The 16,628-nt window shown below is 38.5% G+C and overlaps 1 protein-coding gene across 10 annotated transcripts in view; it reads left to right on the top strand.

The window, feature by feature from the left end:
- Positions 1 to 16,628, top strand: part of Hbs1l (HBS1 like translational GTPase) — a 72,401-nt gene that overhangs the window by 18,059 nt on the left and 37,714 nt on the right. The window lies entirely within an intron of this gene.

Here is a 16,628-nt window from a genome sequence, read left to right as displayed (position 1 = left end):
GTCCTCAGCTACAATACGGAATCACCCGGAAAATTTTCTGAACACAGCCACTACTGCTGCTTTTCAGATGGCTGAGTTGGTTTCTGAGGGAGGTCCTTGGGAATGTGTTTGTAGATGATCTCTAGGTGATACTTATGTCTGCTTTCCCTGGAGAATTGTGGAGTAAAACTTTAATGGCAAATATAGCTGACCAACTTAATTTCTAATAATCAGGAATATCAAGGAAAAAATTACTTATCAGGGATAATAGTCTTTTGCCTAGAATGATAAAAAGTAGTGTTAATGTTTCTTGCATAATGTTATTTCTTAGTGAAAGTTAAGTAGCTGCTCTTTAAGATTTTTTTTTATGGCAGCTACTTCACTATTCCTTGATTTTGTGTAAGTGTGTGTGTGTGTGTGTGTATGTTCAGATTTTTCCAGTAGTTTTAGCTATACATGATACTGCCATATCCAGTATTTTACTGAGCCACAGTACAAGTCCCATATTGTATTTGTAACTGAGTTTATAACATTGTTTATAATGTCTAGGAGATTATAAAGACCAGAACATGCATTTTAGGGTTAGCATTAAAATTTGGTTTACTCCCAGCTACTCTTTGGTTATCTTGTAGTCTTTTACCTCTATCAGTTTAGCAACTGACCTATGTATATGACTTACCAACTAGAGTTCTGTGTAGGTAGTGTCTAGTTTAGAGTTGAACTGTATTCTGAGAGTTTGTAACTCATTATTACTCCCGATAGATTAAGCCTATGCAAGTGCTTCTCTTTGCACATAAAGCCACAAATTCTTGCTTAATCCACACTGAAGAGTGTGATAGTATTATTTTATTTTTTATGACAGTAATTTTCAAAAGAAAAACAATACTTTGTGAGCTATACTTTTTAATTGAACTGTGTATCCTTTTGGTGGCTGATTAGGATTGAAACCACCACTTAAGAGATTTCTCTTGTGCAGAAAGTTTATTATATATTATATATATTATTTCTTTTTAAAGATAACTTCCTAGCCTTCCTTTTTTCCTTGTCTTGGCTACTGGCCTGTTGGCATGTGCTTGACAAGGTCTTGCCCCTTTTGTTATGGGAACGTCACAGTTTCTGAGACTCAGAAGGTGAAACCTTCCACCCAGGCTGTGGTCCTTGGCAAAGAGAAGTGTGTGCTCATTGATGGATAGACTGTTGTAAAGATGTTTACACTAAAAGTCACCAGCTGCTGCTCATTGACCAATTGCTGACTTGGTAGCTCAGGGATGTTGAGTGTGGTAGGTTTATTTTCTGTTTCAAATAACTTTGTTGACACACAAAACCATTTCTGTTTGTGTTATGATCATGTGCCCTCAGTTTACATAGGAATACAATAAAATTAGTTCTAAAAGATGTAAAAGATGTTCAAAATGATTTTTGAGTTTTGCTCTCTTTGTTCTTTAAAGGATCTGTTGTGTCCATGGGAGTTTTGTCATTTTCATTGTAAAGGATGCAGTTCTTAAAATTGAGTGTCCAGAACCAGGAATTCATTCTGTACAGAAGACTTACGTTTGTGTTTGAACTTTGCTTCTTTCCACTTGCCTTCTCGCCTGCTTATCCTCTTTGCTTCCAGCCTTCCTTTCCTACACTTCCTCCTTTCTTTCTCACGGAAATAGTAGTAGCTATTCTATTTAATTTTGGTATCTGGGCTCTCCTGCATCTGATTGTCATCCCAGTGATAAAGTCAGGAAGGTGCTTCGAATGGAAAGGAAGCACTAACGATAATACAGTGCAGAGAAAAGGAACATGTTTGTAATGGATGTTATCTTTTAGATTGGCCTCGAGCCTATATCTGGATCATTACTGAAAAGGAATTATGTATCGTCAACTTTCTTTTGTGTTCACAAATACACACACACACACACACACACACACACACACACACATGTATGTGCAATATATGTTTATAAAATTTGTTTATAATATATACATATATATTTCTTTATAAAATGAGTTCTATAGTAGCTTAGAAATTGTTCTCTGTTATTTAAGTAATGGACTATATATAAACAAAGATAATGTTGTCTAGAAAGGGAAGAATCAGTAGGAATTTCTATGATAGTTTTTACATTTATACTTCTGATTATATGAAACTTTGTAATTGTGTGATTCCCAGGCTGTAGAAATCTGTCACATTTTGAGTGTATAATACATTTTTATAAAAGCTACATTGAAATTATAGTTCTGAGGTTTTCTTAAATCAAGTATAAAAACATTATTTACCCAGGAAAAGTTTCTATAGAAATTTGGTACTTCAGAATGGTATTTTGTAATTAATGCAGAGAGTACTACTGCTTCATGTCTCTATAAATGAACTAAAAACAATCCATCCTGGTGTGAAGAATTTCTTCTAATATGTTCATCATTTATAGTTCTTGTTTTCCATGGTGTGTGTGTGTGTTTGTGTGTGTGTGTGTGTGTGTGTGTGTGTGTGTGTGTGTGTGTGTGTGAGATTTGATATTTTGTGACTCATATAAAAACATAGCGTACAGGTTAGAGGAGTAGGGTGAATATTGCTTTCTGGGATTATGGTAGAAGGAGAAAGAATTGAGTGCATGTTTCCTGTCTTGTCAGGCTTGAGTTATATTGTGCTATTTAAAGCAGAACATTGGAGATGCCAAGATGAACAACGGCAGGATACTTCAAAGAGGAGGGTACATGGAGACATGTGTTTAGCAACTTGTAGCATATGTAACCTGAAAGTGATGTCTTTCTTTTTTCCTATCTTTGTCAGTACCATGCTCAGTTGCTGAGATCAGAAACCTAGCATCATCTTTGATTCCTCTCTCCTGACCTGCTACTTACAATTGATTGCCACACTTGTGTTTAACGTATGAGTAAGCATTTATGTGTACATACGTGCATGCAGATAGTGTCAGTTCTTATTTGGGGTAATCATATTTCACCAAGTGACTGCAAATACTGAATTAGGATATACTGAGACATTCTTTCTGTAGGACATATATGATTACTATGTCCTGTAACTGATAAGCTACTGGTTACATACCCATCAACCACTCAGCATATAACTGTTTCACACATGCCTCTATTAAAGAGACATTATTTAATATGTATTATTAATCTTATTAATACATTGACATTGAGCACATAGATGATAGATGATAGTTCATAACACACTACCTCATCTAATGTGCACTTTGTATTCATAAAACATCTCATAGTTTTCTTATGCTTAGAGATTTTAGACATGTCAGTGTTCTACTTCCAAGAAGGCAAAAATAGAAAACCATGACACCAAATCCACCCTGAAAAGCACATATTTACAATACGAGCACTGAAACAAGAAAGTAGTGTTGCTGGGTTTGCCCTCACCTGGGAACTTATCTGTTGATGACTCAAATTGTTCCATGCTCCACAAAGGTCTGAAAGTGATGTCTGCAGTGCCCTGAGCAGTGATTTGGGGGTTACATTTGAATACCCAAATTTGGGGTCCGTGAATCAAAGGGGTCTGACATACATTCTCTGATTCACTCTTCCCCGTCTCTAGTCCTTTTTCAAAGACCTTTAGGTTTTCAAAAACCTGTTAGGTTTTAATATTTTTGTAGACTATTATATTTTTCTGAGTTATTTTCAAATAGCTTCCTTCTCCTGTTTTAAGTTTTAGAGAAAGGAAGTTTAATGATTATAAAATGTCCTTGGAGACAGAAAACACTATCTCCATGGATGCCGAAGACTTTGGATAGTATTAAGTGTTACATTAGTAGTGTTCTAACGGATTGTCTGGTGACACTCTAGTCTGATAGTGCAGCACCTTGATATTCTCTAATGCACTAGATTCCTTTTGCTATCATTTAAGATGATAGCCATTCATAAAATTAGTTTACAGTTGTTGGTTTAGGACTTGCTATGTAGCTGAGGATGGCTCGCTCCTACTCATGATCCTCCTGCCTCATCCTTCTCAGTGGTGTAACGACAGGTCTCCATACCCAGCTCTCAGTTATTTTTTAAATAAATTGACCTCTCATGATTAGACCTCTTTGTCTTTTTACTTTGAATCCTTTTTTTTACTCTTCCTTTGAGAATATCACAAAATATTTTTTGAGTTACTAGTACATGAACATGATTTTTGTGGCTTATATTTCCATGACAAATAGTAGATGGAGCCCTTGTTTGCCCGGGGAACCTCTTGGGTGTTCTGTTATTGTGTGTTACTAGTGTATTAGTTACTGTTTTTGTTGCTGTGATGAACTACTAAAGCAACTTAAGGGAGTATTTGGGCTCATGGTTTGGGGGTAAAATCCATGAGGCTAGATGCACAGGGCCAGGTTATAAAACCCTATTCTGTCCACTAGTGACCCACTTTCCACGAGGCTCCACCTCCTGGAAGTTTCAGAATCTTCTCAAGCACTGTCACCAGCTGGGGACTGCTCTTGAAGTGGAGGAGTCTGTGGGAACGTTTCACATTTGCCCAGCTAGCTAGCCCGCGGCTGCTGTGGCTTTTCTATCTGTAGCATGTTCTGCCCGTTCCTCTCTCCTCTGAGCGCTCTTTCAGATCCTGTCCTCCGTCTCTGATTTTACTTCTGCTCTATGCTTGAGTACTTTGGCTGGACTGTATGTGTGGGTGCCTGGTGCCTGCTAAGGGCAGGAGAAAGCATCAGAAGCCCTGGCATGCGTTGCAGACGGTGGTATGCCACCATGTGGATGCTGGGAACCAGATCCAGGTCTTCCGCAAGAATAAGAAGTGCTCATTAGCTGCTGAGACTTTCCTCCAGCCTCCTTTCTCTTGTTTTAAAAATCTTTTCTTTCATTTTTAAGCTTTTCTGAGCTGTAGTAACTTTACTATATTACATATGCTAGAATATAAAAACATTTCTCTCATTCATATTCTGTATTCTTCATCTGCTTTTATGTTGATTTTTAAAATTTTTCTTCAAGTGTTTTCCTGTAACCTCTCTCTTGGCCTGTTTGAAAATTTTCATTTGAGAAAGAGGGAGTTCTGTTTACTTACTTTAGCTTTAAAATATATTTATTTCATATTTTAAATTATGTGTATGTAGTGGGGTTGTATGTGCGTATGAATGCAGTGCCCATGGGGACCAGAAGATGGCGTCAGATTCCCCTGGAGCTAAAGTTACAGTGGTTTATCCAACATGGGTGCTCAGAACAGAACTTGAGTTCATGCAAGAGCAAGACATATTCTTAACTGCTGAGCCATCTGCCCAGCTGCTGGCATTTCACTTTTCAATAGCATCGTTGAAGAATAATGGAGAGTGTGTGGGGCTGAACTGGGGCCATCTTGTAATCTTGACCTCGCTATATTCTGTTTTTGGCTTATGTCTAGCACAGTTTTGTAAATATTTCGTTTCTTCCTTGGAGGCAGAGCATAAACCCCTTACCTTTTATAGTAATAAGTGTAGTTTCTAAAATAGTGTATTAAATATTAACATCTTTCTTAATTTTGATAATTGTGTTAACATGTATATTAAAACATGCTGGTAGCAAATACACATAGCCTAAGAATGGGTTATCCATATAGTTCTGTTACCATTGATATGAGTGAGCTGTTAAAGGAGTGTATATGGGAGGAGGCATTAAATCACAGGATAATCTTTTAGTTTTCTGATGTATTTTCCTTGTCACATTTGTGGTGGCTCACACCTTTAATCCCAGCACTCTGGAGGCAGAGTAAGGCAGATCTCTCTGAATTCTAAGGCAGCTGGTCTACATGGTGAGTTTGAGGGATAGCCAGGGCTATGTAGGGCAGCCCTGCCTTAAAATAAGTAGGTAAGTAAAGAAATCCCTGTTTGGTAGTAGCTCTGTTAATTAAGCAGACGTCATGTACTGTATCTGTAATCCATGCCATGACTGCACACACTGTTCTTGCAAACACACTTAGATGACAGCTGTCAGCGTTTTCCTGTGAGGAGTCGAGAACTTGAAAGAGGAAGCAGAGCTGAAGCACATATGCTAAGACCCTTTGTTGCCCTGTGCTTTTCTCCCTTGGATGTCCGGGTGATGGGAGTGTTAGGGGATGCAGTCTCTCCTCTCCTTTCTCACCTTCTCCTGTGATTGACAGGAATACTGCTATAATGAAGGGTTAATATGAGAATCTATGACCTGTCAGTAACACACTTAAATATCTATTTCGTTTTACTGTGGTCCTTGTTTTGTAATCTGTTCAAATAAGCATATGTAGGGAACTTCTAGTTTTCCCTTGGAAATGGATTTTCTTGGAAAACTTTCACTGATTTATCCATTACTGAGTATTTTTATTCAAACAATAATAAGAATTTTATACATCTCATAAAGATAAGAATGACTTTGAGCTTACTATTATGTGGGAGTTTTTTGAGAGGAAGTGGTTGAATTTGGTGAGGAAACTTCAGTTTGTAATGTTCTCTTTATATACACACCTACACTGGAAAAATTGAAACACGATTGCCTAATTTCAAAATCATTTACCTTAGACTCTTAAAGATTTTCACTTAATGATTATTTAGTACAATGTATGAGTTGCTTGAATATTATGTAGAATTTTCTCCTAATCCTAATTAACCTTGCTTTTAAAAAATTACCAAGATTATACTTAAGTCATATATTTACATGTACTTATTTCATTCTTTGGCAATTGTGTTTTAATAGAATAACTTTTGAGAACTTGTTGCATCTGCTTCTTACCGAGTACTTTAGTGAGGACACAGGGAAGAAAGGACAGATCAGATTCAGTTAAGCCAGCATTTCATTATCTTATATTCCTTTTATAGAAGAAAAATCAGGAAAATGTGCTAGCATTAGAGATCTATAAAAAGTTACGGCCCAGGCTCTTTAGTTTTGAGAGCCTTGGTAGAAAGCCTGGGCTGGCTTCTCCATCCCCCTGTCTCTGCCTTGCAAATGCTGCAGTTATAGGTGTGCAGCATTTTATCTAGCTTCCTTAGAATTATTTTTCTGAGATTTTATTTTTATGTGTGTGTTTGCATGTGCACACATATGTGAAGGCAACACCTACGGAGGCCAGAAGAGGGCATTGGATCTTCTGTAATTGGAGTTATAAGCAGTTGTGAGCGACCTTAAGTGGGTGCTGGGACCTGAACTCACGACCTCTGAGAGGGCTATATGTGCTCTTAACCCTGAGCCATCTCTCCAACCCCCTTAAGAGTTTTATAGTATTTCATTGCTGAAGTGTCTGATGATTTAACTAAATGCCACATGAATTCAAGTTGCTTATTTATTTACTACTATAAACTATATTTGTGCAGTCTCAATTATTTCCTGACAGGTATGATTCTGTAGTGAAACTACTGGATGAAAAGGTTGGTGAGGTGTTTTATGACATATTGAGGCTACCCTTCGGAAATATTGTGTTCATTTACTCCTTATATTTAATTTTGAATCCTAATAGCATCTATGAAACTGTTTGTTAAAGGATTTCACGTTACACTGATTGGAAGTTCTCACTGGTAACTGAGTTACCGGGCATTACGAACAGACATGTGGTGCTTCTTGGGCTGTTGTGATGCCAGCTGTGAATGTGCTCCTGAGATCTGTGTCTGTGGGACCTGGAGTTGTTAGTTAGGGCCCAGCATTGCTGAAGTACTGTTTCTCTGAGAAGTAAGCTTCTGTGGGAATCTGCAAGCACAGCATCTTGCATGTGGAAAATGCCTGAGAGGAGGCAACTGAACTTGGTTCTCAGAATCCAGTCCAGTGAACTGAGGCATTCATGTTACTCAACAGTTTTGGAGATTTTTTTTTTTTTTTTTTTGGTTTAATTGAATTATCTGTGGGCTTGCCACTTGGCCATTTTTTTTTTTTAGCATTCTAATATGCATTCTTTAAAATATTCATATAAAAATATTCAGGGATTTATTTTTCTAAGAAGAGTACGCTAAGTTAGACTCAGTTCCCTTCTTTTTGTAATATATTTTTAGTAGAGTTATTATTCCTTTTTTTAAAAATGGGGTCATATAATCTATGATTTGGGTATACTTGGCTTATTTAAGCCTTTCATATAGAAGCTCATTCATTTATTTCATATACCCGTTTCCAACTTTACTTGTGTTCATAGAATATCCTTGAACATATCTTTACCAAATAGGGCTTTTATTTCTATGAGACAAGTCCTTAGAGAAGCTCTAGACTAGAAGGGCTATTGCTTTCAGTATGTGTAAGCTGTGACTTTGATCTCCGTGAGCACTGTGGAGAAAAGTGAGGTTGAGTTTGTGAGTGTGTGTGTGTGTGTGTGTGTGTGTGTGTGTGTGTGTGTGTGTGATGTCAGGAAAATTAAAATGGCATCTAAATAGGATGTTAATGAAATTAACACCTTGCAAACGTTATTAAAACAGTTTATTTGCTATCTCTTGCTGGTTTGAACTCCTGTAAACCTTTTTGCTGGTTTCCAGCTTTGTATACCTTGAGATTTTCATTTCTCCTCAGGCTTTTCCATTATCTGGATGGTCAGTGTTCCTGAATTTGTGACTAGAAGTTGTTGATTCTCACTTGGTCTGCACAGTAACTGAGAAAAGCATGGCCACCTAGGTCCATTCTAGCAGATTACTTAGCACTGCCATAGTTCCCTTCATTTATTTTTAATTTCAATATTATCTTACGTGTATGAGTATTTTGTCTACATATCTGTGCACCACTTGTAGGCCTGGTATCCGTGGAGACTGGAAGAGGATATTATATCCCCATTACTGGACTTACGGTTGTGAGCCACCATGTGGGTGCTGGGCATTGAACCCAGATCCTGTAGATCAGTGCTGTTAACCACTAAGTCATTTCTCCAGCCCCATGTTTACTTTAATTATAAAAGCAGCTGCTAACAGTTCTTAGGGTAGTTATGATGTGTAATGACGTCATATATGTTAAGTCATCACAGCTTTTCTTGATACACAAAAAGAGCTTGTTAACTTGATTGTATATTGATGAGGTATTTCTCAATATGCCTTCTTATTATTGCTCATACCTCTTATGCCTGAGCATCATACTGAAGATGGGTGTGAATTGTTAGGGAGAGGTTCCTAGTGGGTAATTCATAGGGATATGCAAGGAATCTGCCAGAGTTTAGAAGAAATGAAACAGAAGCCTACGGTAGAATGCCGAAGGGCAGCAATATACTTGTCTAGAGGGTTCTTTTGGGGGGAGGGGATTGGGGTAAGGATTTAAACACTTTTATTCTGTAATGTAAAAAGGGTTTATTTTTAGACTGTTGTCTTTTTGGCACAACAAGCAAAATTTTTAGCCACAGCCATAGTATGTATAAATAAAATAATTTTTGTGCAGGTGTGTGTGTGTGTGTGTGTGTGTGTGTGTGTGTGCGCGCCAAAGGTCAGTCTTTGGGGTCACTCCTCAGGAGCTGCCTCCCTTCTGTTTTGAAACAGTCTCTCACTAAGAACCAGGGCTTGCCCGTTAGGCTGGGCTGACTGACAGGTGAGCCCCTGGGGTCCACTCCTGCCTCCCTGCCTTTGCTTTTCTGTGAAGTCTGAGGACTCGAGTCAGGTCTCCCTGCCGGTGCAGTACATACTTACCCACTCCTACTTACCCAGACCCAAAGGTTTTTTTAAAGGATAATTGTTAGTGTACAGTATCAAAGTTATTCCCCAAATGACCAGTAGAAGTTGTTATTGCTCTAATGGTTATAACTTTTATTTTGTGTACTTGGTTTTGTATCAAGGTTTATGATGAAATCTAGCACAGATTGGAATTTACTTATTGTATGTGTATGAATGAATGTGAGTGCAACATGCATGTGTGTATGCATGATTTTACGTGTGGGTGTGTCTGTGTGTGTGTGTACAAGTGTGTGTGTGCTGTGCATGTGGATGCCCAAGGGTGCTGTAAGGAATCACCATCATTTCTCCCCCTACTCATTGATCCACAGTCTTAGTCAAACCAGAACTACCCATATTGTTGGTCTGGTTAGCCAGCTTGTTCTAGGACTCCCCTGTGCCAGCTCTCTGACACTGTAATTACAGGTGGGCTGTCATACCCACTGGGCATTTAGATGGGTTTCTAGGGATCTGAACTCTGGTCCCCAGGCTTTTGAAGCACACACTTAAACCTTGGAGCCTTGAAGCCCCAGGCCTTGAAGTTTCTGTTTCCACCAGTCAGTTATTTCCATAACACTGAAACCTGGCTCCAGTGATTTGGTTTGTTTTTTCTCTTCTCGTGATTGGAGATGGTGCAGAATGATGGGTGTGATGGGGATTTGTGCTGTAAAGTTGTATTGCAATGATTCACCAGAGTGCAGCTGTACTGTTGAAGGAAGTGGTCTAGTCTGGCTCGTTAGTGTACTTTCTCAGTGTTCCTCTGGTAACTAGAATTGTCATCTTTGCTTAGATTCAGTGAAATGATTTATTTGAAGTAGTTTTTCTTTTGAAAATTGGCACCAATTTCTTGAAATTTTGAAAATCTTAACGTGTGTTTGAATTCGCATGGACTCTGATGTGTTGAAATGCAATTACAGGAAAATGGTTGGTGACAAAAAAGTCTACTTACCTGGGAAACCCTGTTGTTGTTTTTAATCTTAAATGTTTTTAGACTTATGGTGTTTTGATATTTGAAGTTGAGAATTTGTTTCACATAAAAGGAGTTTATTATGGATTTAGTTTGAATGTTTCTAAAGCATAGAAATAGGAAAAAAGCATTCCTCCTTTTGAAATCACCCTTCTGTGATGTGAAAGCAGAGTATTTTTAATGTTGACAAAAATGGGTGCTCTGGCACACCCCTGTTTTCCCAGGAGTCTGGAACAGAAGCAGGAAGACCTTGAACTCTCAGCCAACCTGGTCGTCATCAGTGAGACCTTGTCTTAAATTAAGAAGGTGACAGTTGGATGGGGGAAGAGCTGTCACTTCAGGTTTTCTTATCCAAAGAGAACAGTCATAGTCTGTGCTGTGTGTGTTCTTTCAGGTTTAAGGTCATACTAACCATACAGTTTTTCATCCCCTTTTCTCTTTTCACATGTGTTTTAAAATAAGGAATCAATTTTCAGAGCCTAGTTACTATACTTCCAAAATGAGAAGAGGTAGAAAGGCACTTTAATCCCCTTTAGGTGTTCATTGGTTGGGGGCTGGGCACTGCATGGAAGGAAGAGGACAATCGCAGGAGTCAGTTCTCTCCTACTGTGGTGGGTCTTAGGGTGTCCTCATGCTTAGCACCAGGGGCCGTTCTGGCCAAGTCATTTCACTGGCCCTCATTTTTAATTCAAACTGTCCTTGTATCTCTTGCATTTTAGTTGTGGGTTTTATGTAGGGGGGTGGGGGAAGCTCCTTGGTTGTTTTGATTGGGCTTAAGATTTTTTTCCCTAGATAAGTTTTTATTGTATAGCACTTCATAGTGATAGTGGATGTTCAAGCATTTTGCAGTCATGTGAAGATTAATGTCTGAGTGGAGGAGAGATTCTTATTGAGTAGGCTAAGTAGTCATTTTAAAAATAAAACTCTAAAGGCAGAAACCTGAAAAGGTCATCTAGTTGGGTGGTGGCAGTGTCGCACACCTTTAATTCCAGCATTCAGGAGGCAGAGGCAGGCAAATATCTGTGAATTCTAGGTCAGCCTGGTCTACAGAGTGAGTTCCAGGGCAGCCAGGGCTACACAACACAGTGAAACCCTGCCTTGAAAAACCAAAAGAAAAAAAAAAGTCTCCTGAACCGGTTTACTGGTGAACCTGAAACCACTCAGTGGGAGGGTAGGTGCTTATACTTGGCAAAGGTTATTAAATCAGCCTAGCAGATTAATTCACCTAAGCCTCTTCTCTCTCTGTAGAAGTTTTATCGCACATGACCAGATGAAGTGTTCTCAATTATTTCTTTCTTTCCTGAGAAAATGGTGCTAGTGAATACCAACATCTCTGCTCATCAGTGAGAGCAGTTTTCAGAGTAGAGGGAGCAGGGGGTGTGTGCCCGTGCGTGTGATATGTGTATGTGCACAAAGATACACAACAAAGGCCTTTCAAGTTTTTCAACTTATTCAGACAGTCCCTTTGACGCTTTTGTTTTTGCCTGTGACCTACAATTGACAGAATGTCAATGGATCGTATGCCTTGGACCTATGCCTCTTTTCTGCTTCCTAAAACTCAGGATGAACAGAAGACTGTCCAGGTATTTCTTAGAGGAACAATGGCCTATGCATCTCTAGTTTCCCAGTAGAAATTAAAATTGTTTTGCATTATTTGTTGGGCAGGGAGCAAGCTAACTGCTAGATTAAGAGACTTTGAAATTTAAACATTAAACCTAATGGTATAGTTAAATAAATAATTAACTTTAAGGCAGAGTCTTTCTATGTAGCCCTGAATGTCCTTGAACTTGCTATGTAAACCAGGCTGGCCTAGAACTCACTCCTTTGCCTCCCAAAGTGCTGAATTTAAAGGCATGCGCCACTATGCCTGGCAGAAAGATTGGTTTTAGCATTACCTTTTCATTCCATATTCTCAGTAATTTATGATCTGACTGAATAAATTTACAGGATCAAGATGTGGACAACACATTTCCATTTCCTCTAGGTTCTTGACTCAAGGCTGTCTTGTGAATATTTTACTTTAAAACGACCTTGATTTAGCTTGGGAATCCATGTCCCTCATTCTGAGGAGACACAGTCAGAAGAGACTGGGACAAGGGACGATGCCTTGGGAAAGAAAGCTGGCGAAGTGAACAAAAGTTACATTAACCATCTGTGTGATCTTGAATAGTCATTTAATATTTGCCTGTAAAGTGATGGATTGGACCAAAGCAATGTGAACAGATATGGTCCACAAGTTCATAGCATGTGAACCTTGGCTCCATTGAAGAAGTCAGTCCTCCAGCTGTACTCGGCTGCCCTCTCTCCTGAGCGTTCATGTTTCCACTTGGCTGCTTTCTTGCCCTTCACGTTGTGTTCGCAGTGTAGGTCTTGAGTGACTTCAAGTGTTTTGATGGCTGTGTACCAGTTCTGCTCTGTAGCCTTATAGTCTGGGTGTTTTCTGTGGATTTCCATTCATGTCTTAATGCAGCCCCATGCATCTTCATTTATTAAAGCTCTTTGGTTAGTCTTAGTAGTCCCTGGGGGTTCCTATTCGTTTTCCTTTTAACTCATCACCGTATTCTGTTAATGTATTTGATTGGGATCTTAGTTACAGGTTCCTGTTGTTGTTATTTTCCCTCTCACTGAATTCATCCCATATTCTAGTAGTGCATTTGATTAGAGTCTCAGTGGTCACTGTATGCCATAGTACTTGCCCATCTCGAGTCATTGTTTTGATCTCTCAGAATCTCTTAATTGCCTCATTTCTTTCCGTCTTGTTTATCTCTTAGAATGAATGCTGACTGCAAACAGACTGTTGCTCCTGTTTGTGTTCCCAGTGTCGGGATGCTATCGTAATTTAACCTTCAGAGCTCTGAAAGACTCAGGATGTAAACAGTGTCTAGTAAGATAAACTCTGGTGGGGATTCCCTGTGGACTGCTGTCAAGCTCCCTGATCCCCCTTTTACTATTGTTGTTTTCCTCCAAGACTGGGGAGAATCTCAAAACCCACCTCCTCTAATTTTTTTATGTATTGTCTTCAGGCTGCATCACTGCAGCTCACAGTGTGACACGGAACCAGCCTGTGGCTGCTCTGTTTGATTCCTGGGTTCCTTTTGCATTAGAATCATGTCTTACTCTTTGATCTAGTTATCCAGTACCTACCACCATGTCCCACAGTCGGTGCTTTTCATTCTTTCCATCCTGAATGACTTATTGCTAGAGTGTCTGTAATTCTGTTGCTATCAGGTTGTGTGCTTTCTGTTGGTAGTAGACATTTGTTAAAGCACGCCATGTATATGGATTCATTCTGTTCATTAGAAATCCCTACTACGTAGGTATTATTGTTTTACTGTGACCTTGTAGTAACAAGGCCTAGCTTCAGACTTGGGGTAGGTAGTAGCAGAACCCCTATTTTATTGATGTTACTAACCTCCAAATGACTGGTAACTTAGAGTCTTTGACATGGGTTAGACTTATTGGTACTCACACAGGATAACAAAAATGTGCATAAATTTACATACTGTGTTTTAACCTAGGGTGACAATTTTGTGGTCTTTACTTAAGAGGCTCACCAAATCTCTGTAGAGTGAATCCAAAGATGTTTGCTCATACAGTACAGAAGTTGTTCTCCATTGTTAAAAAGCATTGGCTTCCTTGATTTCAAATTCTTGAATCTTTAATTTGAAATCAAGGAAGACAATCCTTAGCAGTGCATGAATCATATAAGCATTAAAACTACAGTTTTTGTCAAAGTTAAGATATTTGCATAGAACATAGGGTATATCCATTGTCATGTATATGAGGAAACGAATTGCTGATGTCAAAGAACTAGTCTGCATACAGGAGTATTAAGGTAAAGGTGGGTTCTGAAAGATAAATGGGGGCCATGTTACAGAGAACCATAGTCCTTTACCTGTACAGAGACACTGAATATATTTGAGTGTGTAAATGAAGGTAAAAGACCCTGGTGACAGGAAAGAGATACAAGGTAGAACCCTGTCAGATACTGTAGACATCTGGTCCTAAGGATCTGACCTCAGTAGTTAAGGATGTGAGGAACAAATCTAAGCAATATTCATGAGAAGAAAAGTAAAGGAGTGTTGTTAATTGGATAGAAAAATTTTCAAGAAAGGAGTTTACAATAAATGATGTTTCATGGTTGGAAGATAGGAAAAGATTGCTAAGGACTGCTGGTTTGTGGGGAAGTGTTTTTATATAATGGATGTGCTGTGCACCTAGTTCAAGGAATTCTAATCCACTCTCGAGAGAGATTTGGGCAGTGTTGCCAAATACCTCATAGTGCCGAGGACAGTCCCTTCACAGCAACAAATGACCACATTCAAAATGTCAACATTGAAGAATCCTACTTCTAGAGAATTTGATGAGTACAGGATGGACTTTACTCTGAAATATTTGTAAGAGAAGAAGTCACACTTAAAATTCCCTCTGTCCTTCATTCCTTCAGCTGTTTTTTGAACATTGAAAGCTGACAGGAAGTGATTTGTGTGTTTCTAGTCCTGTGTATTTTCTATGCTCACTTATTACTGGTTCCTGAATATAACATATACAAGAGCATCCCTACTGATTGGTGTAGTTCAGGTTCTCTAATTTATTGAGCTATTCTTGTGACATTCCCTGATTTTAATTTTCTCCAGCTATTTTATAGAAAGTCTTGATAGCTGTAAGTTCAGGTTTCAAATTATTGTTCCCAATTTTGAAATGTTATTGCTCATTCTCTCACATTCACTTTACAAATGAACTTCAACAAAACCATGTTTTTCTCCCGACATAGTTTCACTGAATTTATACTACCAGGTTTATACTGTTTTTGTTTTTTATTCTAGAAACTTACTTGTATAATACTTAAGTAAAAATAAAAAAAAAATGGTTCAAGACAAGGGTGATTGTGTTCTGCATGACTGTCTGTTACTGCAGTCACAGGGTTGCACCAGACTGCACCAGGGCTCAGAGAGAATGCCCAGGTTTGCAAAACTAGACTTTTTCAAAATGAGGGATTTTTAGGGAATAGGGAAGAATTCTATCTATCAATCATTCTAATGGTCACTTTCCCTTACTCTCTCATGTTGCTTTCCTGTTTTCTCATGTTGGTCCTCTTGTGCTGTTATACTCATGTTCTTTCTTGTTGCTCCAATCTCTCATGCCTTTTTACAGCTATATATTCCAACCAATTATTTCAGACAATATAAGAGTTCTCATTATCTGGGGACACCCGCAGCCCTCATTGGGGGCTACAGAGTCAAGTTATGTTCTGTAGTCTTAAGTAGTCAGAATTTATTTTCACAATTTGAGGTCAGGAATGGGTGCAAGGAATTAATCATTTGCCAGATAGCAGTAATTGGCGTGTCATTGTGTTTACAACATAGCCATATAGTACAGTTGTGTGTCCTTGCTTGGATGAAATTGGGAATGCTTATTTAAAAAACCTGGTCTAATCTATAGCTCTTTTGAAGGTTTGTCTCACCTAATGATGTACAAAAAAACTGTAACTGCAATTCTCAGCATAAAGATTAAAGAAATTTGAGCTAGTCTGGCTCCTGAATTCATAAATCATAAATCTAAGCTGTGATTAAAGCAGCTTCTTAGTGGAACTCAGTAGGTCCTGACTGTATCAAAAATTACACAGCATCTTCCTGGCAATCCACAGATATAAATGTGCCCACTAGATAAGAAATAATCATGAGATAAACACACTACAATAAGGCATTGGGAGACTCCACACCATATACACAATATCAGATACCAAAGGTACAGCAGAAGCAAAAGACATTCTGGAGTCTGTATTCTCCTAAGCTTTGCTTGAAGGAGACAGATCCATCAGAGAGATATTCTTCAGGTGGACTGACATCTGACCTTCAATTGCCATCTGCTGCACCTCTGATATGGTCATTGGCTACCAGCAGTCTGTGACATGGTTTGTGTTTATTCCAGCATTTTTATTTCATCATTGCAGTTATTTTAAAAACTGAGGAAGCTAAGTGGGCTTAGAAATGTCCAAACTGAGTATTATAAAGATGAACCTGACTGACCACAAACTTAATAATTATTTCCTAATTAAAAATTTTCTTGTAAAATACCACTCGATGATAAATTAACTCTATAATAAAGTCTGATTTGGGAATTTTGTTTTTTGT

The sequence above is a fragment of the Peromyscus maniculatus genome, chromosome 16 (assembly GCF_049852395.1).
Source record: "Peromyscus maniculatus bairdii isolate BWxNUB_F1_BW_parent chromosome 16, HU_Pman_BW_mat_3.1, whole genome shotgun sequence".
NCBI lineage: Eukaryota > Metazoa > Chordata > Mammalia > Rodentia > Cricetidae > Peromyscus > Peromyscus maniculatus.
This window is presented reverse-complemented; position numbering and strand designations above follow the sequence as displayed.